The sequence below is a fragment of the Notamacropus eugenii genome, chromosome 6 (genome assembly GCF_028372415.1).
Source record: "Notamacropus eugenii isolate mMacEug1 chromosome 6, mMacEug1.pri_v2, whole genome shotgun sequence".
Taxonomy (NCBI): domain Eukaryota; kingdom Metazoa; phylum Chordata; class Mammalia; order Diprotodontia; family Macropodidae; genus Notamacropus; species Notamacropus eugenii.
This window is the reverse complement of record NC_092877.1, coordinates 136,058,105-136,071,350: the sequence shown is the minus strand read 5'-3', so window position 1 is coordinate 136,071,350 and position 13,246 is coordinate 136,058,105.

Genomic DNA, 13,246 nt, shown 5'->3' with positions numbered 1-13,246 from the left:
TATGGAAAGTTCCATTTATTCCTATGTTCTCCAGTGCTTTCATTAGGAATGGATGTGGTATTTTGTCAAAAGCTTTTTCTACATCTCTTGAGATAATCATTTGGTTTCTCTTAGTTTTGTTGTTGATATGACCAATAATGTTAATAGTTTTCCTAATATTGAACCAGTCCTGCATTCCTGATATAAATCCTACCTCATCATAATGTACTATTCTTGTGATAAGTTGCTGTATTCTTTTTGCTAAAATCTTATTAAAAATGTTTGCATCATATTCATCAGAGAAATTGGTCTACAATTTCTTTCTCTGTTTTGTCTCTTCCCAGTTTAGGTATCAAAGCCATATTTGTACCATAAAAAGAATTTGGGAAGACACCTTCTTTCCCAATTTTCCCAAATAGTCTATATAGTATTGGAATTAACTGTTCTTTAAATGTTTGATAGAATTCACTTGTGAATCCATCTGGCCCTGAAGAATTTTTCCTAGTGAGTTCATTAATGGTTTGTTCAATTTCTTTTTCTGAGATGGGATTATTTAAATATTCAATTTCCTCTTCCGTTAGTCCTGGCAATTTTTATCTTTTAAAATAATCATCCATCTCCTTTAGATTGTTGAATTTGTGGGCATACAGTTGGGCAAAATAATTTCTTATCTTTGTTTTGATTTCCTCCTCATTGGAGGTGAGTTCACCCTTTTTATTTTTGATATTGGTAATTTCGCTTTCTTCTTTCTTTTTTTAAATCAAATTGGCCAAAGGTTTATCAATTTTATTGGTTTTTCATAAAACCAAGTCCTAGTTTTATTTATTAGTTCAATAGTTTTCTTAATTTCAATTTTATTAATCTCTCCTTTGGTTTTCAGTATTTCTAATTTGGTATTTACTTGGGGATTTTCAATTTGTTCTTTCTCTAACTTTTTCAGCTACATGCCCAATTCATTCTTCTTCTCTTTCTCTATTTTATTCATGTATGCACTCAAAGATATAAAACTTCCCCTAAGAACTGCTTTTGCAGTATCCCATAAAATAGGATAATAGGTTGTCTCATTATTGTCATTCTCTTGAATGAAGTTGTTGATTGTTTTTGTGTGTGTTCATCCTTGTTGCTGAAGAAGATCATGCCATCAGAAAAATGATGAAATGACTTGCACTTGACTTTATTTTGAGTGAGGGAGGGCCGTGCAGGTCACCAGCCTCACTTCTCCTCCAGAGCCATCTGAATCCAGTGACCAGATATTCATCAGGATGACTGGAGATGACCCAGGATGAGGTGATTGGGATTAAGTGACTTGCACAAGCTCACTCATCTAGTGAGGGTCAAGTGTCTGAGGTGAGATTTGAACTCAGGTCCTCCTGACTTCTTCACTGGTGCTCTATCCACTGCACCACCATTTAACCCACTCATTCTTTAGGATTAGATTGTTTGGTTTCCAATTAGTTTTTGGTTTACATTTCCATGGCCTTTGATTATATATAATTTTTATTGCATTATGATCTGAGAAGGATGCATTGACCATCTCTGCCTTTCTGTACTGGATTGTAAGGTTTTTATGGTCTAGTACATGGTCAATTTTTGTATATGTGCCATGTACTGCTGAGAAAATGACATATTCCTTTCTATTACCATTAGATTTTCTCCAGAGATCTATCATATCTATCTTATCCAGAGTTTTATTCACCTCCTTAACTTCTTTCTTGTTTATTTTGAGGTTAGATTTATCAAGTTCAGATAGGAGAAGGTTGAGGTCCCCCCACTACTATAGTTTTGCTGTCTGTTTCTTCCTGTAACTCCCTTAACTTCTCCGCTAAGAATTTGGATAGGGGGGGTGGAGCCAAGATGGCGGAGTAGAAAGATGCACATACACATAGTTCCAAACCCACAGCCCATAGAACATCTGTAAAAAAGAACTCCTGGCGAATTCTGGAGTAGCAGAGGCCACAGAACAGTGGAGCGGAGATTTTTGTTCCAGAGAGCCCTGCAAACCTCTCACAAAAGGTCCATCGCGCTGTGGACGTGGAGCCGAGCCCAGCCCTGCATTGGCCGTGGCACCGAGAGGAGCAGATCCAAGCAGGCTGCAGGGACGGGATCTCCAGCAGCCACGGGGGTCCCTCCACCCACAGGTGACAGGGGTCAGTGAGAGGGTCTCTTTGGCGGGTCGAGAGGGGAGTGGGGTGCCCCCATAACTCAGGCCCCCTTGGGAGGCAGAAGCAGAGGCGGGAGCAGACAAGGGCTCCCCAAGCAGGCAGGAGCCAGTATCCATTGTTGAAGGTCTCTGCATAAATCCCCTGAGGGAACTGAGCCTGAGAGGCGGCCCTGCCCCCATCTGAGCAGCTGAACTTAATCTCACACTGAATAGCAGCCCTGCCCCCGCCAAAAGCCCTGAGGCTGGAAGCAGCATTTGAATCTCAGACCCCAAACACTGGCTGGGAGGATCAGGAGGTGAGGTGGGTGTGAGGAAAATATTCAGAAGTCAAGTCACTGGCTGGGAAAATGCCCAGAAAAGGGAAAAGAAATAAGACTATAGAAGGTTACTTTCTTGGTGAACAGATAATTCCTCCCTTCCTTTCTGATAAGGAAGAACAATGCTTACCATCAGGGAAAGACACAGAAGTCCAGGCTTCTGTATCCCAGCCCACTCAATGGGCTCAGGCCATGGAAGAGCTCAAAAAGGATTTTGAAAATCAAGTTAGAGAGGTGGAGGAAAAACTGGGAAGAGAAATGAGTGACATGCAAGCAAAGCATGAACAGCAGGTCAGCACCCTGCTAAAGGAGACCCAAAAAAATGCTGAAGAAAATAACACCCTGAAAAATAGGCTAACTCAATTGGCAAAAGAGGTTCAAAAAGCCAATGAGGAGAAGAATGCTTTCAAAAGCAGAATTAGCCAAATGGAAAAGGAGATTCAAAAGCTCACTGAAGAATATAGTTCTTTCAAAATTAGAATGGGGGGGGGGCGGAGCCAAGATGGTGGAGTAGAAAGACGCACAGACACATAGCTCCGAACTCACAACCCATAGAACATCTATAAACAGCAACTCACTGCGAATTCTGTAGGACCAGAGGCCACAGAACATTGGAGCGAAGGAGAATTCTGTTCCAGAGGGACCTGCAAACCTCTTGCAAAAGGTCCTTTGTGCCACGGACTGGGAGCCAAGTACAGCCCTGCCACGGCCGCAGCACCAAGAGGAGCAGATCCGAGCAGGCTTCAGAGATGGAGTCTCCAGCAGTCACGTGGGTCCCTCCACCCACAGGTGACAGGGGTCAGTGAGAGGGTCTCTTTGGTGGGTCAAGAGGAGAGTGGGGTGCCCCCATAACTCAGGCCCCCTTAGGAGGCAGAAGCGGAGGTGGGAGCAGACAGGGGCTCCCAAAGCAGGCAGGAGCCTGGATCCATTGTTGAAGGTCTCTGCATAAACCCCCTGAGGGAACGGAACCTGTGAGGTGGCCCTGCCCTGACCTGAGCACCTGAACTTAATCTCACACTGAATAGCAGCCCTGCCCCTGCCAAAAGCCCTGAGGCTGGAAGCAGCATTTGAATCTCAGACCCCAAGCACTGGCTGGGAGGATCAGGAGGCGAGGTGGGTGTGAGGAGAATATTCAGAAGTCAAGTCACTGGCTGGGAAAATGCCCAGAAAAGGGAAAAGAAATAAGACTATAGAAGGTTACTTTCTTGGTGAACAGGCATTTCCTCCCTTCCTTTCTGATGAGGAAGAACAATGCTTACCATCAGGCAAAGACACAGAAGTCCAGGCTTCTGTATCCCAGCCCACTCAATGGGCTCAGGCCATGGAAGAGCTCAAAAAGGATTTTGAAAATCAAGTTAGAGAGGTGGAGGAAAAACTGGGAAGAGAAATGAGAGACATGCAAGCAAAGCATGAACAGCAGGTCAGCACCCTGCTAAAGGAGACCCAAAAAAATGCTGAAGAAAATAACACCTTGAAAAATAGGCTAACTCAATTGGCAAAAGAGGTTCAAAAAGCCAATGAGGAGAAGAATGCTTTCAAAAGCAGAATTAGCCAAATGGAAAAGGAGATCCAAAAGCTCACTGAAGAAAATAGTTCTTTCAAAATTAGAATGGAACAGATGGAGGCTAATGACTTTATGAGAAACCAAGAAACCACAAAACAAAACCAAAAGAATGAAAAAATGGAAGATAATGTGAAATATCTCATTGGAAAAACAACAGACCTGGAAAATAGATCCAGGAGAGACAATTTAAAAATTATGGGACTACCTGAAAGCCATGATCAAAAAAAGAGCCTAGACATCATCTTCCATGAAATTATCAAGGAAAACTGCCCTGAGATTCTAGAACCAGAGGGCAAAATAAATATTCAAGGAATCCACAGAACACTGCCTGAAAGAGATGTTAAAGGAGAAACTCCTAGGAACATTGTGGCCAAATTCCAGAGTTCCCAGGTCAAGCAGAAAATATTGCAAGCAGCTAGAAAGAAACAATTCAAGTATTGTGGAAATACAATCAGGACAACACAAGATCTAGCAGCTTCTACATTAAGGGATCAAAGGGCGTGGAATAGGATATTCCAGAAGTCAAAGGAACTAGGACTAAAACCAAGAATCACCTACCCAGCAAAACTGAATATAATACTTCAGGGGGAAAAATGGTCTTTCAATGAAATAGAGGACTTTCAAGCATTCTTGATGAAAAGACCAGAGCTGAAAAGAAAATTTGACTTTCAAACACAAGAATGAAGAGAAGCATGAAAAGGTAAACAGCAAAGAGAAGTCATAAGGGACTTACTAAAGTTGAACTGTTTACATTCCTACATGGGAAGACAATATTTGTAACTCTTGAAACTTTTCAGTATCTGGGTACTGGGTGGGATTACACACACACACATGCACACGCACACACACACACACATAGAGACAGAGTGCGTAGAGTGAATTGAAGAGGATGGGCTCATATCTTTAAAAAAACGAAATCAAGCAGTGAGAGAGAAATATATTGGGAGGAGAAAGGGAGAAATGGAATGGGGCAAATTATCTCTCATAAAAGAGGCAAGCAAAAGACTCATTAGTGGAGGGATAAAGAGGGGAGGTGAGAGAAAAACATGAAGCTTACTCTCATCACTTCTACTAAAGGAAGGAATAAAATGCACACTCATTTTGGTATAAAAACCTATCTTACAATACAGGAAAGTGGGGGATAAGGGGATAAGAAGGGTGGGGGGGATGATGGAAGGGACGGCAATGGAAGGAGGGAGCAATTTGAGGTCAACACTCATGGGGAGGGACAGGATCAAAAGAGAGAATAGAAGTAATGGGGGATAGGATAGGATGGAGGGAAATATAGTTAGTCTTATACAACACAACTATTATGGAAGTCACTTGCAAAACTACACAGATTTGGCCTATATTGAATTGCTTGCCTTCCAAAGGGAAGGGGTGGGGAGGGAGGGAGGCAAAGAAGTTGGAACTCAAAGTGTTAGGAACAACTGTCAAGTACTGTTCTTGCCACTAGGAAATAAGAAATACAGGTAAAGGGGTATAGAAAGTTATCTGGCCCTACAGGACAAAAGAGAAGATAGAGACAAGGGCAGAGAGGGATGATAGAAGAGAGAGCAGATTGGTCATAGGGGCAATTAGAATGCTCGGTGTTTGGGGGGGGAGGGGACAAAAGGGGAGAAAATTTGGAACCCAAAATTTTGTTAAAATGAATGCTAAAAGTTAAATAAATTTTAAAAAAAAAGAATTTGGATGCTATACCACTTGTAGCATATATGTTTAGTTGTAAAATTGCTTCATTGTCTATGGTGCCTTTTAGCAGGATATAGCTTCCTTCCTTATCTCTTTGGATTCGATGTATTTTTGCTTTTGTTTGTCTGAGATTAGGATTGCTGTCTCTGCTTTTTTTACATCAACTGAAGCACAATATATTCTGCTCCAATCTTTTACCTTTACCCTGTGTGTATGCCCCGGTTTCAAATATGTTTCTTGTAAACTGCATATTGTTGGATTATAGTTTTTAATCCATTCTGCTATCTGTCTCCGTTTTATGGGAGAGTTCATTCCATTCACATTCACAGTTTTGATTACTGTGTCTTTCTCTCCATCCCCTTTACCCCTGTTTATTCTTTTAGTTTTCTAAAAAAAGTTTTAGTTTCCTCCACAATAGTTTTAATTTTAGACTACCACCTCCCTCAGTCTTTCCTCCCTTCTTTCAGCCCCTCTCCTTTTTAATCCCCTTTTCCCTTACTACTTCTTCCTTCCCCTCCCTTTTCTTTCCCCCTTCCTCTCCTACTGCCTATAGAGCTAGTTGTACTTCTGTACTTAACTGAGTTTTTTGCTCCCTCCTTGAACCCAATCAGATGAAAGTAATTCTCAAACAATGCTCATCTCCTTCCCCCTTTCCCTCCACTGTAATATATTTTTGTGCTTCTTCCTACAATGTAATTTACCTTTTTCTGTCTCCTCCTTTTCACATATCCTATTACAATCCCTTCTCACTCTTAAATCACATTTTTATCATGACATCATTTACTTTATACCACTCCCTCTATCTATGTATATCCCTTTTATGTATATTTATGTATATCATAACAAATATATGATTCTCAAGATTAACAAGTATTATATTGTCTTATAGGGATGTAAACAGTTTGCCCATATTGAATAACAAGTATTTTTCTTCCTGTTTACCTTTCTATGCCTTTTTTGAGACTTGTGTTCGAAGATCGAATTTTATATTGGGCTCTGGCCTTTTCATCAGAAAGGTCTGGAAATTCCTTATTTCACTGAATGTCCATCTCCTTGTCTGAAATGTTATGCTCAGCTTTGCTGGGTAATTAATCCTTTGTTGTATTCCCAGCTCCTTTGCCTTATGGAATATCATATTCCAGTTCCTTCTATCTTTTAATGTAGAAACTGCAAGGTCCTGTGTCATCCTGACTGTATCTCCTTGATATTTGAATTGTTTCTTTCTGGATTTCTGCAGTATTTTCTCCTTCACTTGATGGTTCTGGAATTTGACATGGTACTTCTTGGTGTTTTTAGTTTGGGATTCCTTTCAGGAGGTGAATGGTGGATTCTTTTGACGACTATTTTGTCTTCTGGATCTAGGATTTCTGGGCAATTTTCCTTAATGATTTCTTGGAAGATATTGTCCAGGCTCTTTTTGTCATCATGGCTTTCTGGTAGACCAATAACCTTAGATTTTCTTGCCTAGATCTGTTTTCCAGGTCAGTTGTTTTTCCAATTAGATATTTTACTTTTTTTCTATTTTTCATTCTTTAGACTCTGTTTGACTGATTCTTGATGTCTCATAGAGTCATTAGCTTCTTCTCACCTGATTCTAATTTTTATCAAATTGTTTTCTTCAGTTAACTTTTGTATCTCCTTTTCCATCTGTCCAATTGTCCTTTTAAAGAGTTATTTTCTCCAGTTAAGTTTTGTACTTCCTTTTCCATTTGTCCAATTTTCCTCTTAAATTATTCTGTGATTTCTTTTTTTCATATTTTTAAAATCATTGGTCAGTTTTTCTTCTATTTCTCTAGTTTGGCTTTTAAAATCCTTCCTGAGCTCTTCCAAGAATGCTTTTTGTGCTTCAGACCAGTTCATATTCCCTTCTGAAGTTTCAGATGGGAGAACAATCTCAATAGTGACCTCTTTGGTATTTTTGTTTTGGTCCTTGTTCCCATAGAAAGATTCTATGGTCTTTTCTGCTTTGCTTCTTACTCATGATGATCAACCTTTTCCTGGCTTTTAAAGTAGATCTCTGCATTTGGAGCACACAGGGCTATATCCCACCATTCTTGTGCCTTGAACTTGAGGCTTTGTTTGTTGTGGCTTTTGGTTCTTTCAGCTAGAAGCTAAAATGCTACAGCTTACCTGGTGCTGAGCTGACTGGTATTAGAAAACAGAGGCCAGATGAAGTCTTTTGGGGTTTTCCCAAAATTACCCTGGAGCCAGCTGTGCTAAGTGTGGGGGAGAAGTACTCTGGCCACAGGAGGTCTTCTGTGCTGAGCTAGAGCATAGGCAAGCTCAGCAGTTGGTGATTCTATTTCTGCTAGTATCTTCCAAATTCCCCTGCTGTTCCGAGGCAGATCCTGGGGAGATATTCTCTGGATCCTTCCAGGTCAACATTGGGAGGGAGATAGCAATTACTGACCACTCTGCCATCTTGACCCAAGGGCAACAGATTTGAGTATGAAAGGCAGATTAAGTGGGAAGATTCTAGGGGAGTTCAAGGAGGTTCCCAGAGCCTGAAGCCCATAATTTTCAGTGATTGAAATGCAAATTCCTTTGGGTAGAGCATCTGCAGGTAAGATACAGTATGTGGAGAGAGGCACAGGAGGGAGGAAGAGGAAGGAAGGAAGGAGCTACATTGCCACAGAACTGGCCAGTGGGGTCCTCAGTGGGGCAGCTACTACTACACACAGGTTGTTGCTTGTAATTCATTCTCTAAGAGGACCATGGCATCAGGAAGGTAATGCCATGACTTGCAGGTGAAGTGGCTTTAAGTGAGGGAGGTTCTGTGTGAAGTCACCAGCCACAAGGAGCTCACAGACTATTTGGAAAGATCAGTGATATAAGAATAACCCATGACCCATGATACAAGAGTGAGGAATATAATACAGTACACAATTCATTACTTATTTATATGATGTAAATTGCATGTGTTATTCAGAATGGGAGATGGATGAGGGCTGAAAAGCCAACTGGAAATTACACTGGTCCAGGAGCACTCCCAAATGGGTCCAACCTCTGGCTCTGACAGTTAATAACCATGTCATCCTAAATCAGTTGTTCTGAGTCTCAGTTTTCTCATCTATAAAATAGGAATAAATATTTACCTTACCCACCTCTACTGCTCCTCACTGAGGATTTCCCCTCCTTAGTGAAGCCTTTGCTAAACACCCCACCACAGGAAGTGAAAAGAAAAGTTTATTTTCTCATCAAATTTTTCTAAAGTACTTTGTCTAAATTTCTCTAATTTTACCATTTTCTCTACTTTTTATTATTCTTCTGTAGTAGGTGTAGTATAGAAATAACCCTTCATCCCAATTCTGAATCAACTCTGCTTAAAGTTCATGAAAAATGGTTTAAACATAGATCCTCTTTCAAAGGACACCTGTGCTTCTTTTATAAATCACCTTGATTAATGATCAAAATTGTCAAACAAAACTCTCTGCCAATTTCTCTGTCCAGGAATTCTGCTTAAGGGTGGGATTCCACTGAAGATCCCACCCATTTCAATGTCTAATTAACAAAGAGGCCATCTATTTCAATTACTTCCTCCTTACTTAAGGATTCTTCTTCTGGTTATTCAGTCATTTTGTAACTCCATTTGGGATTATCTTGGGAAAGATGCTGGAGCAGTTTGCCCCTTCCTTTTCCAGCTCATTTTGCAAAGAAGGAAATTAACACAAATAGTGTTGGTTGACTTGGCCAGGGTCACACAGCTACTAGGTGTCTGAGGTCAGATTTGAACTCAGGAAGATTGGTCCTGATTCCAAGCCCAGTACTCTGTGCACCGAGCCCCCTGATTCCCTACTTAAAGTCAGGTCAATATTAATCTCCTTGATGCTTACAAACTGCCTAAGTCTATGTTGCTGTGAGAAAATAGTGGGCCCTGTATTTCCTTAAATCTGAATTCCCTTAACTATAGTCTTTTTTTAATGTTTATTTATTTATTTTTAGTTTTCAACATTCATTTCCACAAAATTTTGAGTTCCAAATTTTCTCCCCACCTCTCTCAGGCCAAAGGAAGAACAGCAATTCCTACTCTCAAGGAGCTTACATAGAGGACAATACAGAAAGCTATAGTTGGAAAGGTAGAGAGGATACCTGCCTCATTGTAACCTGGAGATGGCTAAAAGGTGGCATGGTGGGCCTGAGACTAGCTAAGGTGAGGGCAGCTAGGTAGCACAGTAGATAAAATGCTAGTCCTGCAGTCAAGAAGACTCATCTTCTTGGGTTAAAATCTGGGCTTCTGCCACTGACTAGCTGTGTGACCCTGGTCAAGTCATTTAACCCAGTTTGCCTTAGTTGCTTCATCTGTCAAATGAGCTGGAGAAGGAAATGGCAAACCGCTCTGGTGTCTTCACCAAGAAAACCCCAAATGGGGTCATGAAGACTTGGACGTGACTGAACATGACCATGAATATAGGGTTCACAGGTGAAAGCCCAGGACAACAGGAGCAGGAGTTCAAGTTCCACTTGGAAGAGGAGGAGTTATTTGTGGAGTTATAGTGTAAAATTTGGTTTGATTTAATTTTGCTTTATCTGTTCATTTTCTTTCTCTTTGGTACAAAGAAAGATAGTGGCATGAGAGTGAGTATACAGGGAAGAGGGACACATTCAGAAATGACTGTGTAAGAATAAAAGGCATCAATAAAACATTGTAAGTAAAAATTCATGAAGAAAGAAATCTAGGCTGTAAACCCCAAGATATCTTGTGATTCATCAGTGATGGAAATGTATATTCCCTTGGTACAGGTAAAATACCCTATGTGGCCATGGAGGGAGAAGTGAGAAAAAAGGAAGGAGGGAAGGATGGAAGGAGCAGAGTTGCCCAATGGGAACTGGTCCGTTGGGTCCCCAGTGGGACAGTTGCTACCACTCACAAGTTGTGATTTGTCCTTCATTCTCAAAGAGGACCATGACACCAGGAAGTTAATGTCATGACTTGCAAGTGAATTTTATTTAAGTAGGCTGTGCAGTCACCAGTCACAAGGAGCTTACAGACTATTTGGAGAGACCCATGATACAAGACAGTACAAAATTCATTGTCATCATTATGATGTAAATGGCATATTTTGTTCAGAGTGGGAGATGAATAAGGGGTAAAAAGCTGGCTGGAAATAACACTGCTACAGAAGGCCCCCCACTATCACCCTAATTGGGTTCAACTTCTGGCTTTGACATTTAAAAACAATAGGATCTCTTTCTTTTTTAAAGAGTAACTTACTTGTGATTCCCTTTTTCTCAGACATTCCACTCAGAAAAGCTAAGCTTAGGTCTTTTCTCCAAGGTCTACCAGCAAAAGATTTGAGAACTGATGCTTTGTGTGTTCTTTTTTTTTAACCACTTGCCCCTTCAAGCTCCTCTTCTAACCCCTCTCTCAAAAGGGGAAAACTCCTTTGTCCCAAAGTGCTTCTAGTCTCTGCAATGGGGTTGAGTTGTCACCCTTTTCTTTTTCAGAATTCTGGACCATAGTGATCCCAATGGTGTTCACACCTGGACACTTTAGACAAAAGTTGTGTAGTCCTTCAATCCTTCCAGCCAGTGGGAATTGGAGAGAAATGATCAGATTTTTAAATGGCAATATATTGACAGCATCAATATTTTTTGAAATGTCTCTTTTGGTGTAATAGCTGTAAGAAGAAGCAGAGGAGGGTCTACAGGGGAAGAACAAGGCTACAAAAACAGAAGGTGGCAATAAAAGTTCATTTTGTAAAATGTCTCAACGCAATTTCTTGCCCTCTACTTATCTGGTAAAGTCTTATTTATTAAAATTATTTGTAATACATTTATTTCTGTCAATATCGTATATTTCCTCATTAAGCAGAATTTCCTATACCTATTGTATTCTTCTATTCTCGTGTTTCTCATTCAGGAAAAAACATCCTTTTCTTCCCCTTCGTACTATTTTTTCCCCAACTACATGTAAAGATAATTTTCAACATTCATTATTGTAAGATTTTAGGTTTCAAATTTTTCTCCCTCCCTCCATTCTCTGTCCCTCCCCAAGATACCAAACAATCTGGTATATGTTATACATGTACACTGATGTTCAACGTATTTCCACATTAATCATCAGCATCCTTTAAAAAATAATTTAAAATTTATTATCATCTTTCTTGAACGTGTTGTTCATAGCATCAATTTGTCTTTTTCTGCATTTAATTTTTCTTTGATTTTTCTCAATTACACATAAAGGAAAAATTTAAACATTTGTTTTTTTCAGCTTTTGAGTTCCAAATTCTGTTTCTCTCACCCCCTTATTAGAAGGTAAGCAATTGCATATAGATTATAATTATGTAGTCAATCAAATCATGCCTGTATTATCCATGTTGTAAAAGAAAATGCAGTTCCACCAAAGAATAAAAAAGTTTTTAACGAAAAGTATGCTTGAATCTGCATTCAGACTCCATCAGTTTTTTCTCTCCAAGTGGATAGCATTTTTTATCTTAAGTCCTTCAAAATCATTTTGGATAATTGTACTGAGCCTGCTCTGTTATAAGTTTAATCCTGGGGCAGCATCATTACTCTTCAAAGCACTCTGACAGGAGCCCCTACAGAAGATCCCTAACATCAGGAGAGCAACAGTATTCTGTTCCCTCAAGACTGTAGTATGACTAATATCAGTTCAGAATTCAAGGAGTCCAGGGTCAGCAATTTTCTCACTGCACCATAGATTTAGGCAATTAGTAACCAATAGGTACATTAATATTGACCTAACTTTAAGTAGGCAGCCAGGGGGTTCAGTACACAGAATGCTGGGCTTAGAATCAGGAAGACTCATCTTCCTGAGTTCAAATCTGGCCTCAGACACCTAGTAGCTGTGTGACCCTGGCCAAGTCAACCAACCCTTTTTGCCTTAATTTCCTCCTCTGCAAAGTGAACTGGAGAAGGAATGGGTAAACTGCTCCAGCATCTTTTCCAAGATAATTCCAAATGGAGTTACAAAATGACTGAATAACCAGAAGAAGAATCTTTAAGTAAGGAGGAAGTAATTGAAATAGGTGGCCCCTTTGTAAATCAGGCATTGAAATGGGTGGAATCCTCAGTGGATCCCATCCTTAAGCAGAATTCCTGGACAGAGAAATTGTCAGAGTTTTGTTTGACAACTTTGATCATTAATCAAGGTGATTTATAAAAGAAACAAAGGTGTCCTTTGAAAAGGGGTCCAGCTTTATGGCATTTTCATAAGCTATCCTGTAGTCTGAGTTCATTCAGAATTGGACTGAAAAGTTATTCCTTGAGTACAACCATTACAGAAAAGGATAATAAAAAGTAGAGAATAATGGGAAAAGTGGAGAAATTTAGAAAAAGGACTTTAGAAAACTTTGATGAAAAAATAAACATTTTTTTCAGTTGCTGGTTGTGGAGTGCTTAGCAAAGGCTTCACTAAGAAAGGGACTTCCTCATAGAGGACAATAGACTTGGGTAATGTAAATATTTATTCCTGTTTTATAGATGATACAACTGAGACTCAGAACAACTAAGTGACTTATTTAAGATGCCATTGCTACTAAATATCAGAACCAGAAGTTGAACCTATTTTGG